The following is a 17,198-nucleotide window of genomic DNA, read 5'->3' as shown; positions in this document are numbered from 1 at the left end:
CAGGGCTTGCACTACACTAAGTACCTTTGCTTTTCCTAACCTACCAACACCAGTTCAGCTGTAGCAATTTAGTTCCAGACTCAGAGTACACTGAATAATGCAGTGTACCCCTCTGGATCCCACTACTGATCTTCTACAACTGATTTAGATAAGCATCTTATTTCACAAGTTTTATTACTATTTGCAACCATTCATATCTTTAATCAATGTCCAAGTTGGTTGTGCTCTGTTTCACTTTGCCTTTGGTTGCACATGTCAAGTTGCATTCTGTCTCTGAGGCATTGAAAGTGATCTGAAAGTAATCTGAATGTAATCCGTAATTAAATCCCCTACATAACTTCTACCCATGGTCTTCTGATAAGAAAGGAGACCCAAACAAGTTCCCATCAGCAACATTCTGTATTGAGGGAGTGAAAATCTCCATGATGGAGCACCTTGGTCTCATTTCTTACAATGGGGACACTTGCTCACATTTGTCTTCTAAAGCAATTTGTCAGGATGCTGACCCTATCCGAAACTCATCACAAATGAAAATTAACAACAGACACGGGTACTCAATCAAAGAGTAAGGCAAGGCTAAAAAAAAGGATGGCAAAAATCATATATAGGGGATAGGGTACCATTCAGACATGGACCCAAAATATCTCCAGTGTGGGGCAGACTGCTGCTTAAGAACAAACATAAGCATAAACAATAACTAATATGGTTGTTTTGGGGTGGGATATTTTCAAGTGAACAGTGCAGACAAACCAGTTTAATGTTTTTCAAGTCCAGCAGATATATTGTCATCTTTGGACTTGCAGCTAGATTAAGGTCATTCTATGTTGCTAAGTGCCCTGTATGAGTAGATGCTGATAGGTGATCACTTGGAAAAGCAGCTATCAGTCACAATCAATACATCATTCTAAATCTTCCCTTCAGAAGTGACTATTTTTAATCTGGAAGATGACACCAATGTCACCTAACAAGTAAAAATCCTATAATAACTATATGGCAAAACAGCAGTGGCACATTTTTTATCCAGAATACACATTTCTTGTTTGGAGACATTCTGAGAATGGATGCAGGTATGAAGAAGGTAGGAAAAAGCCATCAGGGAAGATAAATAAGCTAGGACAACGGGAAACTAGCCAAATGAATCCACTTGCTAGTCTTAATACACATTTTACAGTTGTTTTGCTAGGTTAGCAATGCTATTTCTTGCCCTCACACTGAGCAGAAGGGATGCAGCCCTCTGGTCCTTAAATTAGAAACCATGGAACCTCATGCTGACAAAATGTTTAATCATCCAGGATGCAAAGTCTACCACAGTCAGAATTTTAATTCAGTGACATAATTCCATGGTGTGATCAGATAAAGAGAGGAAAATAATGGGATTTTCAAAAGCCCAGATTCTAGTAATCTTTTTTACTAGCAACAAGCTGGCAGACAAGCAGAATGTAAAACAAGATAATGGCAGCAGACAATGAAAATTCTTAATTCTCTCCACTCAAAGGCCTCTCTGCTGGTGTTCAGTGTTTCCCAGCAGTCCCAGTATTAGGGTCCCAAGTCCCTGATCCTTCTGGTATTAGTCAATGACAAAAATTCACTTGCCTACAGGCAGACAAAGAATTATTGTAGACAAGAATGTTGATTCTGAAGCACAGGAAGGAAGAGGCATCAGCTGGTTCTAACGCCAAATTAAAAACTGAATAAAATTATTTAATTCTGTATCGGGTTTACTACAGTATAAATAATAATTCCAGAAGAAAATGCACTTTACATGCGAAATCAGCAACCAATGAACATTTATTTTTCCAGGTGGCCTTTATAAATTCTGTACTTAACAGTTTGAAATGGCATTTTCCCCTTCTGCTTTGGACGACTTCCACTGGTGTATGTGAAGTTTCCTCCTTACAAAAATCTCACCAGGAAGAAATTCTCACTTTAATTAAGAAACAGTGGCAAAAGGACTTAAATGTTTTCCTAGGCAGGCTTACTTCAGATGGTCCAACAACCACAAGTTTGGAGAATTATGCCTCTAATAACAATTTCTTCAATCCAAGCAAAAACCTTCTTGCCATGCCCTTTGTCTGCTTTTATGTAGCTGAACCCTGGCAACTCTCATCACAAGGTGCAGTTGCTCAACATTACTTTTATATTACTGAACTATACAAAAATGCTCTTTATTACTGATTATTACAAAACAGCCCCATGAAGTGCTGTGGTACACACAGAGCCACCCCTCCTAGAGCTGGTAAGAGCCCTCTGGAATTATACACACACGTTTTGTTCTGCATCCAGCTGAAGTGGATAGGGGAAGGATTATCTTGGCATGAACTGAAGCGATCCAGGCTGGTCAGCTCTTCCAGCTGACCCTGGTGAAGGCAATCAAAGAGGAGTGCAGGTACATGTGGAGGTCTCAGCACATCCCACATCAGTGAGAAAACCTGCACAGCTTTTCTCTGCAGGCTCACTGGGAGAAGGGCACAGGCTGTAACTTCAACAGCAAAGAGCAGAGCACTGAGTGGCACCATTCATGCAAGCAGTGTAAAACATCAGGTGAGATGTCTGCTGCAGGCTGCTTGGCACAAGGGGCAGGTGAGGCAACCCCTGCAAAACACAGTTCAAAGGTGCTCTGGCAAAAGGTCTTAGGGATGTAACACCTGGCATTATGTCAGAAAGGTTTCCAGGTAAAGTAGGTAAAAGCTTGTTTATCCCAGAATTTAGGAGTGGCAAAAGGTCTTAGGGATGTAACACCTGGCATTATGTCAGAAGGGTTTCCAGGTAAAGTAGATAAAAGTTTGTTTATCCCAGAATTTAGGAGTGTTCCTGAACTCATTAGCATTGCAAGAGTTAAAAAGAAAACTTACAAAGCAGGGGTGGCAACACAAATAAATGGAAAAGATGCTAGAAGATTCTTACATGCTTCTCCTCCTTCCTTGCACTTCATTAGAGAAGATTGTGGGTTTGCACTGAAACCTCAGGAGTGCTGAGGCACCAGCAGGGCTGATGAGAGAGGTGACCAGTGTACCAAAACCCTTACAACTTTATTATGTTTCAAAAGCAGGAGTGGCAACACAAATAAATGGAAAAGATGCTAAAGGATTCTTACATGCTTCTCTCCCTTCCCTTTCCACCCTGAACATCTGCCATTTCCAGTTCCTACTGCTTGTCCAATTTCATGAAGTCATTAGATTTTAATGAGTTATTAACATACAAAGAGCTGCTCTAAGGTACCAAGTGCTTTATAATCACTGATGACAACTTGCTAGAAGGGCCCTGCTTCTTTTGCTGTCTACACATGGCTCAAACTACAGCTTGGGCAAGGGCACATTCCTGCTGCGCTGCCTGCTTTGCTCCTGGCTGAGGATGGGCCATCCAAGTGATGCCTCCTGGCCAAGAACTGCTCCACAATCACACCTTGGAAAGCAGCATCGCTTCGTGCATCTTTATTTTCACATTATTTACATGGAGGTCTTGCTCTGGGTTCTTCAGATGCTATCTCACAGAGGGAAGCACTCAGACCTTAGCAGGAAACAGCCCTTCCCTACAGCAATGTGCAGGGAAAGGCCTGGATTCGCTCACAAGTGCCGCTTCCAAGTTACCTCCCTGAAGCAGAACAACTTAACTGGTGTCAGTACAAAGACTGAGACTACTTAAAGCACACGCAAACAAAGCTAAGCTTTGATCCCTACTTGCCAGAGTGCTTTTCCTTTATTTGGTAGTTTTTCTTTAAAGCTGGTAGAAAACCCCGCAACAGCTGGGTTTCTTGTAAGAGCTGTATGTCAGGAAACCTAGCCCAAATGACCCCAAATCTTGAAGATGGATTTCACCCTTTGCTCCCATAAAGTACAAGAAACTTCAGGGCAATCTGAGCTTGCACTTATATCCTAGAGCCTGTGGGTGTGCTGAGCAAAACCAGACTGGAATCCCAAGTGCAAGAACAGCAGAGCTAGTAATGCTAGTAATGCTTTAAAAGATGTTACTGTGGTAGAAAAAAAAATTTGGAAGGATTTTAAAAGGGTTGAAGAAGTCTAGAAATCCCCAAACATCATACCTCTTCGAGGCAACTTCTGCTTTCCTCTGAATCTAACCAGTATTTTAGTCACTTCTTTGGGACAGTCAGTCATTTGGGCTTTCCACACACACATCCACTTGCCCTTGGGTTGTAGAGAGAGCTACTGTTTTCAGACAAGCCTTCACTACAACTTATTTTTTACACTCAGACAACTTTGAAAAGTTACATAGTTGGACTATAAGCAAGAAGACAGAAAAATGAGATATCTGAAAAGAATGAGGTCAAAGGGGGGACAGCTCTCAGCAAGATTTTCCACCCATGCAAAATGGAGACTCGGTGTCGTGCAAACAACAATAAAGAGGAAGATCCAAAGGGATGTGAAGGAAATTGCTGTGTTGAGAGGCTGTGAGGCTCAATCATTGTAGACAAACAGGAATAGTAGTCAAGTGGAGACTAATGGAAACTTGAGTCAGACTAAAATTAATTGTTACATTTTTGGGGCTTGTTGAACACAGTTTGCTCCAGATTAGCTCTGGAATAATGCTCAGGATGTGGCTGTCACAAGGGGAAAGGTGTCTTGATGGCCACAAGCTGCAGGGGTAGAGGGCAGTGCATGCTGAGCTGCACTCAATCCCACTGCCCTTGTCACTGACAAAAAATTAAACAAGACTGGTCCCAAAACCAAGCCCTGAGGAACAGCACTCGTCATTCATTTACTTAAAGTCTAGTGCTTGCATAAACACTTTTCTAGGCTCCAGGGAAAGAAGACCAAGAAGCTGAAAAAAGCAAACGAAGGACAGCAGAAAGTCCCAGAGAAGATGAAAAGTTCACAAGCCACAGGAACAGGCAAATTTTCCCAGAGAGGGAACAACTCTTCCTTTCCCCAGAGGACACTTGTTTTGTTTATCTGAGGTTTTTGCTGTGTGCTTTCAGCTGTCTGCATGTTTGGGGGCTTGTTTTCATTATTTTCTGAAGTGAGAGATTTTTAGATTTTTTTATTTGGGTTTGTTTTTTTAAGGTCTCAACTGTTTTTTTTTTCCTTTTAAGTGAAACCTTACTTGTTAAATATCCCCTTTTTCAGCAGAAATAGCAAACCTTGGAAATAGGATTGTTTTTGTAACCAGGTGGGGTCCCACCCATCTGCACTCAGCATTATTCATACTGGCCCTCATCCAGAATTTTCCCCAAGACTCTTCAGGGTGGACTTCATTCCTGTTAAGCTCAAAACAAAAGGCTGTGGCCTGACCCAGCCCGTTGTCTCCTCTCAGGCCTCCAGGTTCTTCCTGAAGGAGCCACCATGCACCCATCACTGCCCCTCTGAGGAGACTCTCAGCTGTTCCTGGTGCTAATGACAAACACATGGTGCAGACATGGCTCAGGCAAGGAGAACAGTTCTGAATATTCTCAGAAGCTCTTCACGCTGAATACTTTTTCTCCCTTCCAAGAACCAGATCTTTTCATTTTCCAACAGGTACTCTTTTGATAATGCTGTGTATTAACATAGCTTAGAATCACTGAGCTTCCTAACATTTTCAGATATTTACTTTCTTCAGCCTGATCTCTTACAGCCAGTGACAAATCCAGTATTTCACTCCATTCCCTAGCATGGACTGCATTACATGAATAAATCCCACTCTCCAAGGGGCAGCTTCCTTCTGTTTGATCTGTGCTAAGATGCAGCAGCAGAAAAGCATCAGAGTGGACCCTGAGCAGCTCAGCTCCCAACCACCACTGCCCTGGTGAGACTGAGCAGCCCTGCTGGAATCCCTGCTCCTTAACTCATCCCTCTGCCTTTTGCATTATCTCCTATTTTAATGCCTTTTACATTATCTCTCCTGTTTTCAGCTCCTGCTGTTTTATGTCTTCCTCATTACTGCCCACCTTGTTTTCAGGCCTGAAACCATGTCTTTTTGTTCGGCCTGACCTGGTTTGCTGCATCCTCCTGAAGCAGGAGCCCCCAAACAGTGACACAGGACTCAGCATCTCAGACCAACTCCTGCTGGCAGCTTTCCCTCTCCTCCTCATCCTGCTGCTGAAATGGGACTGCTCAGGGCTTTGGGCTCTTCAAACCTCTTCCCCAAGTGTTTGTGCCTGGCGCCTGGCTGCTGGAAGCAGAAGATGGACAAGAGGCAGTACAGTTTCGGGCAGGCTCCTTGCCCCTCAGGTTGGCTGGTCTGTGGGCAGGGACGAGCACTGCAGCCCCTGCCCTGCCCAGGGCAGTGCAGCACCTGGGGCCATAAAACCTGTCAAAATGACACAGCACACACTGAGCAAAAACACAGAAGTAATTATTTCCATAACCAGCTAGCCAGTTCTTTTTCCCTGATAGAATAGATAACCTTTTGCTAAGTGTATTTCACATTTTATGTGCATTTTCCTTGCACCTGCTCATTTCATATGGCATTTCAAACTCCCTTGCCCAGATCTGGTACCAAGATGGCTTCTGCCAAGAACTGGCTGGTTAAAAACTACAGAAACTAAAGATCACACCCTGCTGCTGGCTATCAACATTAGCAGCTTGAAGCTCAAGACCTTAATCTTTTCCTCAAAAGTATAACAGTACATTTATTTATCTATTAGCCATTTTTCTCAAAAAACCTGCGTGACCAAGGCAGCTCTAACAGATCACTTACACATCTTTATTTATCTATATTTATCTATATACATCTATATTTATCTATATACATCTCCACCTTCATTTGTATATATCACATACACACACAAACATATCACCATGAAGCAGCTAGAATTACACATACAGTAGCAATCCTGCATTTCTTCTTCCTATCCCATCTACCTGTCAGCAAGGACTGTGCCTGAAAGCAAATCAGGCACAATGTGACAACCTGTCAAACTGTCACTGTACTAAGCACAGGAAAGGAAAGCAAGAAAAGAAGAGCAAAGGAATTTGAGAATGGTAATGAACTTGGTGTAACAATGAAAAAATGTAAGAAACAAAATGTTTTATATTTTAGTAAAAAACAATAATCAGACCAAGGTAAATAAGGAAAACAAACCAACAAAACAGAAAACAAATCAGCCACTTACAGGGTGTTAATAATGTTTTGCATGCTGAAAAGGGAGATGCTGCAGCTGATCAGCTGCCCTTGGCTGCTACATTATGAACTTGCCTCGGGGAGAGACCTAGAGTAGCCTGCAAAGGCACACATGATCCCACCAAAAATATATATATAGCAAACCACTTAATTTGAGAAAGTTATGCTATTTCATATAAGAATCAGAGAGGTCTGAAAACACTCATTTATTCTGTAACATTTACCTGTGTAGGAAACACCTGAATTAATCTAACTACATAAATTCCTTTGTAAAAATAATGCTGAGGGTTAGAATGGGACTGAAAAGCATCGCCTGAGAAATGCTGATGCCGCAATTCACATATTTGTGAATGAGTTGCCAGTGCCATTGAAATGTAGTGAAAATCTCTTCCACTGCTTTACAACCGTCATCTTTTATTAATCAGCCCAACAGAACACGGCAAAAGCAGAAATCTGCCTACAAAGCTGGCACATATGGGAAAAGCTCACTCCTGGTTGTTTTATTTTAAACAAACCCCTACAGTAGCTCCCATTGTTTGTTTGTTTTTCCCCCAGACTAGACAGCATGTGGCTTACGAGCCACACTGATAGATGTGATAAAGCTCCTGCCAGATCTGATTGATGATGGCACTAGGAAGTGCTGTGAAGGTCACGGTGTAATTCTCCCTTTGCAGCTGCTCCTGGCAAAAAATGGTACAGGAAAATGAAATCTGGATCCGCTAATTGGTACTAACAGGGAAATTCCGTCCTTACCTGGCCTTCTCCTCTCTTCCAGTTTCTAACAGGAATGCCGTAAGCAGGTGTAACTGATGAGACACCAGATAAGTTTCAAAACATACTTAAAGATCCTTTAATGGACCCAAAAAAAAAAAAAATCTATCCACAATAACTGGCCAAATATTGAGCCTTTATACTTTGAAGACAGTGCAGAGTAGTTTTAGCATGAAAGCTGCACATGAAAGAGCTTTTACCATTTGCTCTTCTGCAAAACTGAGATAACATACCACTACATATTCCCTGTGAAGGAGTGCTGTCTCTGATGATGTGAATATATGAACCAAGCTCCTTTCCCAAAGTCTATTCATTTTAAATAAACAAGGCAAGCATGCTCACTTCAAGTGGCTAGTAGCAAGCCAGAGTATCAGCCACTCAAGTGGGACACCAAAATCATCTTTTCCATAGATGTTGAGATGTCATGAGGACACTGATAAGAGACTCTGGGGAATTCACAAGCATGATATAATGACAGTCCCCTAATGAATAATATATATTCAGTGTAAGTCATAGCAATTACCTCACATACAGTGTTGTATTTCTTGGGGGTAAGATGTTATCTTTGAGACATCAGCTACATTACAGATTAAATTTGAAACCACTTGTGTACTCCTTTCTGGCACTCACTATTAATGGATGGAAATATTTTTACACAGCATTTTGTACTCACAAAGATTTTGGCACAGTAAGGCCATTACCAACATCTGTCTTAGAGAAAGACAGTCTTTATCACTCAACTCAAAACTACATAATGGCAGAGAGATCTTGGCAGCAGGAATCCCCCAGACAGTTAAAAAACCCCACCACTATGTCACCATAAAAGGAATAATACATTGATTTTTTTTTTTCCTTTTCCAGTTGAGGAAAGAGATTTAGAAAACACAGGTCTATCAGTTTCCTCCTTTTACTGCCAAACACAAACAATCAATTTTTAAAATACCAATACAAGTAAAGAGCAGTATCTATACAAGATCCAACTGATTTTAAAAATCCTCTTAGGAGTTTTCTTTCCTAGATTTCTTGATGAACCCTGGCAAAATATAAAAGAGCTATTGATTTACCCTTTCCACAAACTCCTGTATTCTCCAAGGCATACTCTAAGAGAGGTAACCATCAGCAGCTCATTTGGACACTGCTCTGTTAAGGCACCTCTGGCAGTCAAACCTTTCTATGCACACTGAGCCATGGCTGACTTTTTGCTAGGATGGCAAAGGGGAAACTGATGGCAGTGCTGCCATTCAGGTTTTAATTACTTGCCATATCTCTGGAAAACAGAGATGATGTCCCAAAAGACTGTTACCTGCTATGAGATATCCCCCACTGCATAAACCCAAGTTATGATCCTGCAACACTGTTCATTACCATTACTCACAGCAGCATGTCTTTTATGACCGGGAGAGTCAAGAGTTAACTTCTGATCACAGAGTATCATAGAACAGTTTGGGTTTGGAGGGACCTTAAAGATCATCTAGTAGAGAAAGAGCAATTGAATAGACACAAAGTGTTTTAGAGCAGTGATGCACTACAAAAGACAGACCTTCGTGTGTGCATGGACAGGTTGGTGCAGTGAGACTCCTGTGCTGGTGCAACCCCTGCACTCTGAGCTCAGAGTCACTGCCATTGCAGCCACATGCCTTCCTACCTGCTCATTCTGTGCTGACAGACTGCTCTGGTATGGCTTCATGCAGACACTCCCCAAAAAGACATCTTGTATGGTCTTGAAAACTTAAATTGCTCTAAGGTCAGCTTGGGGTGCTTCATAGTAGGAAAACTAATTCCTCAAATTCCTCCTAGACAACCTTTAGAGATGGAGGGGCACATTCAAGATCTGGCTTTTTCAGTCCTTCACTAAAAGCTCAAGAGTTCACTGTACCTGCAGTCCTCAGATTGACTTCCACATTTCTATTAATTGTGTTGGGTTTCACTATTAGGAGTTCAACTGTGAGCCTAAGAACACTTTATATTACAATGAAGTACATTGATCTGGAATAATACCTACCGAGTGTGTAACCCAGTCACCTGCCCAGGCCAGACAGACATTTTCTACACCAGCTGAAACACTATTTGTCAACGAAGTGATGAGTCGGGAAGTCAGAACCATACCAGTAGCTAGGTGTCATTCACACCTAAAACCAGTTGAACAGCACACCTGGAAGGGATGCATAATTTTTTTGGAAAATTGCCACAGTATGCTTTACTATGACTAACCCACAACAGCACAGAGTAGACTAGGCTGTACAGGAGTTTGAGGTGCAAGTCCTTGCATCCCACTCTCCCACCTCAGCTGGAGATTTGCAAATGAATAAAGTACATCTCTTCCTCCTCCTCTTCCTCCTCGACCCCTCCTCAGGAAACAAAGAGCACAGCTTTGAACAAAGCAGTTAACCAGGCGGGCTCCTGGATACCACACTCCCCCTGACTGATCTATCAGACACAAAACTTTTGAAAATGCATGGAAATTAAATCAGTCGACTCCAGATAGCATCAACCAGCCCTGAGCCGCTGGCTCTTTGTCCTGAGGCAATGTCACAAGGGAGACTGCAGCAAGCAGCAGGGCAATACAATTCCTGGTCATACAGCAAGTTGTCTTTGCACCACTGAAAGGAATAAGCACAATTCGTCATACATGTACCAAATACAGCCTGTTTCACTGAGACTTCAATATTTGCTTTTGGGCTTTATGTTTCAGACAGTATCTTTTCAACTCTGAGAACTTCAGGAGAGAAAAAAGAAAAATCATCCTTAACTAAGATGGTAAAATTTTAAAATAGTGTAAGTGGTTAATCTATTGAAGTCTTGCATTTTACCCTGTCCTCGCTGGCACTGCTTCAATACTTCAGTTTCAACCCCACAGACCTTCCAAACCCCTTGATCTAAAAATCTACCCAAGCCACAGGAACACAACATAACACTTTGACTTTTGATGACAAATTTCCTATGAAACACCAAACATGCCACATTTCACCAAAGGCAGTGAGTATCTGCTCATTGTTCTGTTTGCCGGCTTGTCACTGCAATCACTGGCTGATACACAAAGAAAACTGTAGATCCTTCTTTTTCAAATCCATTTCAAATTCTTCTTAAACCCATGGGGGGCCCTATAGCCCCACATGGGTTTAAGACAGGATGCTCTCCCTCTTGCTCTAACACAGCATTTGCTCTTCTTTTACAAAGGAAAAATGGTTTGTTCAAAACAAGGAAGTAATTGTGCAGTTCTTCCCATGGAAACCACCAGGAGGCACAAGGGATGACGGAAAGGCACCAAGTGCCCATACCCGAGAGCACTGATGGATTGATCCATCTGGCTGCCAAGTGCTCCCTTGTGCCCCTGCACCGACCATTCTCAGAAAGGCACACAAAAAAAAGGTTCACAACGCTATTATTTTCATGAAAGGAAAAGAGTGGCCCCGCAACACTTGGAGCGAACAGTAGCAGAGCACCTGCAAGGGTGAGACACTAGTTATGGAATAATCATTAATTGTTATGGATACCTCTGAGAACTGAACCAAGCCGTGCCATGACATTTTTTTCCCCATGGAACAAAACAAAGAGCTGCACAAAGAACAGCAGAATCTGTCGCCTTAAGAAGCCCTAGACTGAAGTACATGATTTAATTGGATCGCTCTGGTTTTGAGATTTATCATTTCATAGTTGGACCACAGCCGCAAACTTCAGTAATACAATAAACAGAACAGGCACGGGCACATCAAGTGTTTGCATCAAAATTATCATAAAGGATCCAGAGAGGAAATGAGCTAAATACTTCTCTGTTTCTCATATGTGCCTTATCTTGCCTTTCAGAGTGTGCATTTACTCAGCTGCACTATCCTTTAGGGCAGGTGAATGCCTGGGTTGCCGAGGGATGCCTGCCCGAACCCACTCACCTCCTGCCACTGCAGAGCTTTCAGCTTATGGAGCAACTCCCGGTTTTGGCAGTTTATCTGGCTCTTTTGCCGCCCATTATTTTCCTACCGCCTAAATCTTTGGCAAGTTTCCTCTAAGCCCTCCACACAAGACACATACCGCGCGTAGGACCGACAAACTCGAGTTTCCAAAAAACCTCTCAGTGGAAGAAATCGAACCACGTCGCTGTGAGCGGTTCCCCCCAGCCTCCAATGGCAGGCTGCTCCTCAGCCCAACAGGAAATCAAGGAGGGGGTCGGCCCGGGAAGCCGAGGGGATGGATCTGGAAAGATGGTTCTGTTCCCCTGTGCCCTGACTGACTCCAGGACTGTAACATGATGCAATCTCTAGGCTGTGATGAAACAGATCAAATGGCCAAGCCTGCGGGGAGACCACCTCTGCCCACCCCACAAGGCAGAAAATAAGGAAGCTCGCAGCGGTACAAAGCAGCAGCGCGGCTGCGGGGCCGGTGCCTTTCCCGGGAAGGGATGCGAGTTTCGGGATGGCGGACAGAGGGCTGCGTTCCCGAGGATCTCGGCCGGGCTCCTGCCCTTCCACAGCCCGGGTAGGGGCCGCCACAGCCCGATAACCGGGTTCCCTCCAGCTCTTTCCATGTGCTGCTCCCGGCCAAGAAAACGAGCGAGACTTTTTTTTTTTTTTCCTATTTTTTTAGCTTTTTTTTCCCAGTAAACCCACAGCTTTCCTAGCACACGGCTGCCGGGAGCAGCAGCGGAGCAGCGGCTGAAAAAGCCCATTTCTGAATCCAGCCCTTCCCCTCCCTCTTTTTCCCTCCTGTGCTCTCTCTCCGCCCGCGGAGCTCGGCAGGGATGCTGCCCCAGGGAGAGCGGGCCCGGAGCCCTCCTACCTTTGCGGCCGTCCTGCGGCGGCTGCCGGCACAAAGCGGCCGAGCGCGGCTCCTCCCGCGGCTCCTCCCGCAGCCCCGCTCTGCCGCGGAGCGCAGCCAGCGCCGCGCCGGCAGGGGACAGCGGGGAGGGGACAGCGGGGAGGGGACAGCGGGGCGGGAGCAGCGGCCCGCTCCCACCGCCCCCGGGCCGGGCCCGCCCCGCGGGGAGGGGACAGCGCCGGGGCGGAGCCAGCGGAACAAAGGCGGGGGGGCGCAGCAGCCCCGGGTGCGGGCAGGATGGGGCAGGTGTGCGCAGCAGCCCCCGGGCAGGATGAGACAGGATGGGGCAGGTGTGCGCAGCAGCCCCCGGGCAGGATGAGACAGGATGGGGCAGGTGTGCGCAGCAGCCCCCGGACAGGATGGGGCAGGATGGGGCCGGTGTGCGCAGCAGCCCCCGGGCAGGATGGGGCAGGATGGGGCCGGTGTGCGCAGCAGCCCCCGGGCAGGATGGGGCCGGTGTGCGCAGCAGCCCCGGGCAGGATGGGGCCGGTGTGCGCAGCAGCCCCGGGCAGGATGGGGCAGGATGGGGCCGGTGTGCGCAGCAGCCCCGGGTGCGGGGTAGGTGAGCCCAAGTGCTCCTTGCGAGGCAGATGCTGGCAGATCAAACTTGGGGTCTTGCCCCAGAGTAAAGCCTCCCAGGAGCCGGAGGCTTGTTCCCCGAGTAAAAGCTGGAATACTGAGAGGTCACAGCGGGAGCCTCAGCGCAGCCCATGCCCTCCCCATTCCTGCCCAGGAGACGCTGTGACCTGAGCACTGAGCAGTGGAGGAATAACATGGATTTGGGGCATAACCAGCAGGTCTGCATTTATCTAAAATTTAATCTCTTTTGTTGAAATGGTGTAAAATCATGCACAAACGCAACACCTGGTTCCGTCATCTTAGTTTAGCTTAATATAAACCAGATCTAAATCAAAGTGAGATTTTTTGATTAAACTGAGACTTATATTGATTAAACCTGCAGGCTTCAGTTTGCAACAAAATTGCTAAGCCTGGGCAAACTTACATAGGGGCAACCTGAGTAAACATGTTCCAACTTTGAGATAACCAAATATATATATTTATATATATATATACATATATATATATTTATTATTCTGTATTTATATATATTTCTTTTCCTCCCTGTCCATACAGAAACTGAAAATCTGAGGTCACAGAAGAATGTCACTAAAGGAAGAACATTAGTTAAGGCAACTCTGTCTTTAGTCCAGCTGGGTGTCAAAACTCCTTTAACTTCAGCTAGATGCACAAGTGTGCTCTTATGAGAAATATTTGGGGAGCATTGGACATGCAAGCGCATAATTCTGTAGGAGCTTGTAGCTTACTTTGTGCCATAGAGTATGCAACTTCTTAAGCACCTTAAATTTTGATTAATAAAATTTGGGTTTATCTGGCCAGGTTTAATGTGCTCTTCTGTCCTGTTTCATCATCCTCAGTCATTCCAAGAAGGTCATACCAAGGATAACAGGTTTGACCAGGGAAAATTCTATTTAGTCAGCATATACACTGTGTGGCCACTTAGGATATGCATGAGATCTCTGTAGCCCAAAATAGGAGAGCTGAATTCACAGCCCAACCTTTTCAGCAAGTATTACTTAGCCTCAAAGCTCACTTTCAGCTGTTCTCTTTCTTGTGTGCCTTTGGGTATGGGCAGGGAAGGACTTGCCTACTGGATGAGCTATTACAGCAGCAGCCTGCTCCTACCTGCCTTTTTGTATTCTGCTTGTTGAGAGTTGGCAGGGAAGAGCCTTGGAGTACTTAGAAGTAGTGATTTTTCAGGCAATAGTAAAGTGCTTAGCTGGTCTTGAAAAAATTAAACCACAACTCCTCCATGGTTCAACTGCTTGCAGCTATTGCTCTCTCTGAGCTATTTAATTTGTATCATGACCTGTAAAATATGATCTCTAGGGAGAACAATCCAGTACTTTGCTGTAAAACACAGCCCTTGGCAGCTGTGGCACATGCAGTACCATTGATTTGTATGCTTGCAGTGAGCACTTCCATTATTTACTGGCTTTACTGACTCTAGTTATATTGTTTGGGTTTTTTTAATTTTAATGCACACATCACATTAAGTAACACTTCAGCCTCTGCCTGCCCTAAGACACTCTGGTCTGTAAACAGGGAGCTTGGTTCTAGCAACACTTGAGAGCATTTCTTCCACAGAAATGTCCTGAAGAAGTTAGGAAGCTGATCAGCAGAGAAACAGACATCAGAGAAAGTCATCGCAAGACCAGCAAGAAAATAAGCTCTTTGTGCCCTCTGTCAGATATGAAAGTGAGATAACTTAAGGGTTTGTCCTTAGGCTGTTGGAGAGAGTGGTAAAGGCTTCATGTCTTGTGGTGGTAACTCCACAGGGACTGAATAATGGGTCATCTATCACAAAGACAATCACCAGACAGCAAAAGCTGTTCCTCATGGACAAGCTCTCTCTCAGGCTGAAGGGCTCAAAAGGCCTTTTTTCTTATTTGGATTTTTAGTTTTCACAATGCTACACTTCAAAATGGCATTATTCCCACAATTTTTCATTTGTACATATGCATTCTATAAGCTACTTCAGCTGCAAAATACAACTTAGTGATTAATTGAATTTCTTCCCCACGAATCTTTAATGACGCTACTTAAATACAAATTCTATTTTATAGAATTAAAAAGAACAGCATATAATTCACCTAGAACACAATATCATCAAAATAAATCAAGTGATTCCTAAGGAATTGCTTGCAGGGAAACTGAAGTCACATCATTAATAGGAAATCTGAGGTCCACAGTAACTCTACGTCATACTTTGCACCCAATAAACTTCTTAAACTAATCATCTTTTAACACAAAGCAGCAGAAAGCAAATCTCTGTAAATGTCCCTATTTGAAATACATGTCCTCCAGCTTGAAAAAGCAGTTTTTAGCTTTAAGACCAAATATTAATGCAGTGTTTCAAATTGTCTTTATTCTCAATAATTCATTATAAAGTTCTACTCTATCAAGGGTAACTTCATTACTGTAGAAATAATCTTCACAAGCTTTAGGCACGACTTGGTGAAGCTTAGTCATAGGGATCCCCAATCTTCCTATAATCTTCTTAGCACTGGGTATCACAAAAGAAAAGAAAATAATCAGAGCAAAGAAAAACAAAACAGTCAAGTAGTCCCAGCACTAAGGTATCCAAATAGACTTGTTTACAAAACTGGGACTTTAACCATCAGATAGTCTGTGCTGTGTTGAAACAGAGAAGTCATGACAATGACAGACCATATTTGTTATCTTTAGGATGTGCTTAAAAGAGTTATTTATGCATATTTAAAGTTTTGTTTCCCCCCTTGGAAAATCAACATTGGTTGAAATCTGAGGAACACAGGCATGAGAAAAAAATCTCCAACCATTTGTTGTGATTTACGTCTTGTAAGGTACTCCAAGCAATTTGGATTTGGCTCACTTAAGTAATGTAAAAAGGCAGGAAAACAGTACTTTAGGCATTTAGAAGTATGGGTCAGTTTTTAAAGATAGATACACTCAATTCCACTTCAAATCTGCCTTGGACTGAGTCCATAACCTGACAACTCCCTAGTTTAAGAGGCCCCAAAAACTCAGCAACATTCTATTGAGGAAAAAGTATAAGAAAACCTATTGGATGCTCTAAGTGATGACTGGTATTCCCTGAAAGTCTGCTCAATACTTTTCAGTAAGACCTTTCAAGGTGCCTGTACAAGATTATGTTCATTATTTTCAGTACATTAAAGTGAAATCAAAGCTGTGGGGAAAAGCCTGTATGTTCTTGATACTTGGTATCAGACTGTAAAATAATTTGCCTCTTTGGATTGTTTTCTTTTTTTTCTTGGAAGGGGGGTTGAGCAGACAAAAAACCCAAAAATCCTAGAATTGGCAAAATGTTGACTTCATGTGAGACCCCACACTGCCCTGTGACACTGGTGTGTCAGGCAGGGCAGGTCAGGCCCCTGGAGCAAGCATCAGCTGCCTCCTGATGTGTCCAAACTCCTGCCCTCATATTGTGCTGCCAGGAGGGAATGGATGGTCTCAGGGAAGAGTGAAAAGCAGGCAAAAATCCTGAGCAACTGGGCTGTCAGGAGATGGAGTAACATTGCAGCAATTGCCACTCTCTTCAGTAAAACATAATGATGTCAGGATTTCAAAAGCAGGAGGCCAGTTATGCCTTTTTAGAACAGAAATCTTCTGTTACTTTGAAACCATAATTTTTCAGTAAGGAAAACATCACTGTTTCTGAAGTTGTCTCAGACACTCAAGACATTTACAGACTAGGAAAAAATGTATTTTACAAATAGAAAAAAAGTTCTTGACAAAGATAGGGTCTTTTGCCCTTGCTTATCATATACTGTGATCCTGTTACAGCAGAATCTATTAAGAACCTAATAGCATTTTTAAAATATTTTTAAAAGAGTATCATGAGTTATTTCTTCTTGAGTCCCACATAATTTCCAGGTCCACTGGGGGAAAAAGTAATTATATTTGAGACACCCTTGAAAAATTTGTTTCAGGGATCTTATAGTGCTGAGTCCATATATGTTCCAAAAGGACTTATACAGCAG

The 17,198-nt window shown here is 43.5% G+C and overlaps 1 protein-coding gene across 2 annotated transcripts in view; it reads right to left on the bottom strand.

Moving 5' to 3' along the window:
* The window catches only part of AFAP1 (actin filament associated protein 1), a 115,043-nt gene extending 102,307 nt beyond the window's left edge, over nucleotides 1–12,736 (bottom strand). For both annotated transcript variants that reach the window (XM_058803464.1, XM_058803465.1), the window contains exon 1: nucleotides 12,598–12,736. The gene's annotated coding sequence lies outside the window, so the exon portion shown is untranslated. The remainder of the gene's footprint in view (nucleotides 1–12,597) is intronic.
* Between the last annotated feature and the right edge of the window lie 4,462 nt (nucleotides 12,737–17,198).

This window comes from Ammospiza caudacuta, chromosome 4 (genome assembly GCF_027887145.1).
Source record: "Ammospiza caudacuta isolate bAmmCau1 chromosome 4, bAmmCau1.pri, whole genome shotgun sequence".
Taxonomy (NCBI): Eukaryota; Metazoa; Chordata; class Aves; order Passeriformes; family Passerellidae; genus Ammospiza; species Ammospiza caudacuta.
The sequence above is the reverse complement of the archived record's forward strand: the minus strand, read 5'-3'. Positions and strand labels throughout refer to the sequence as shown.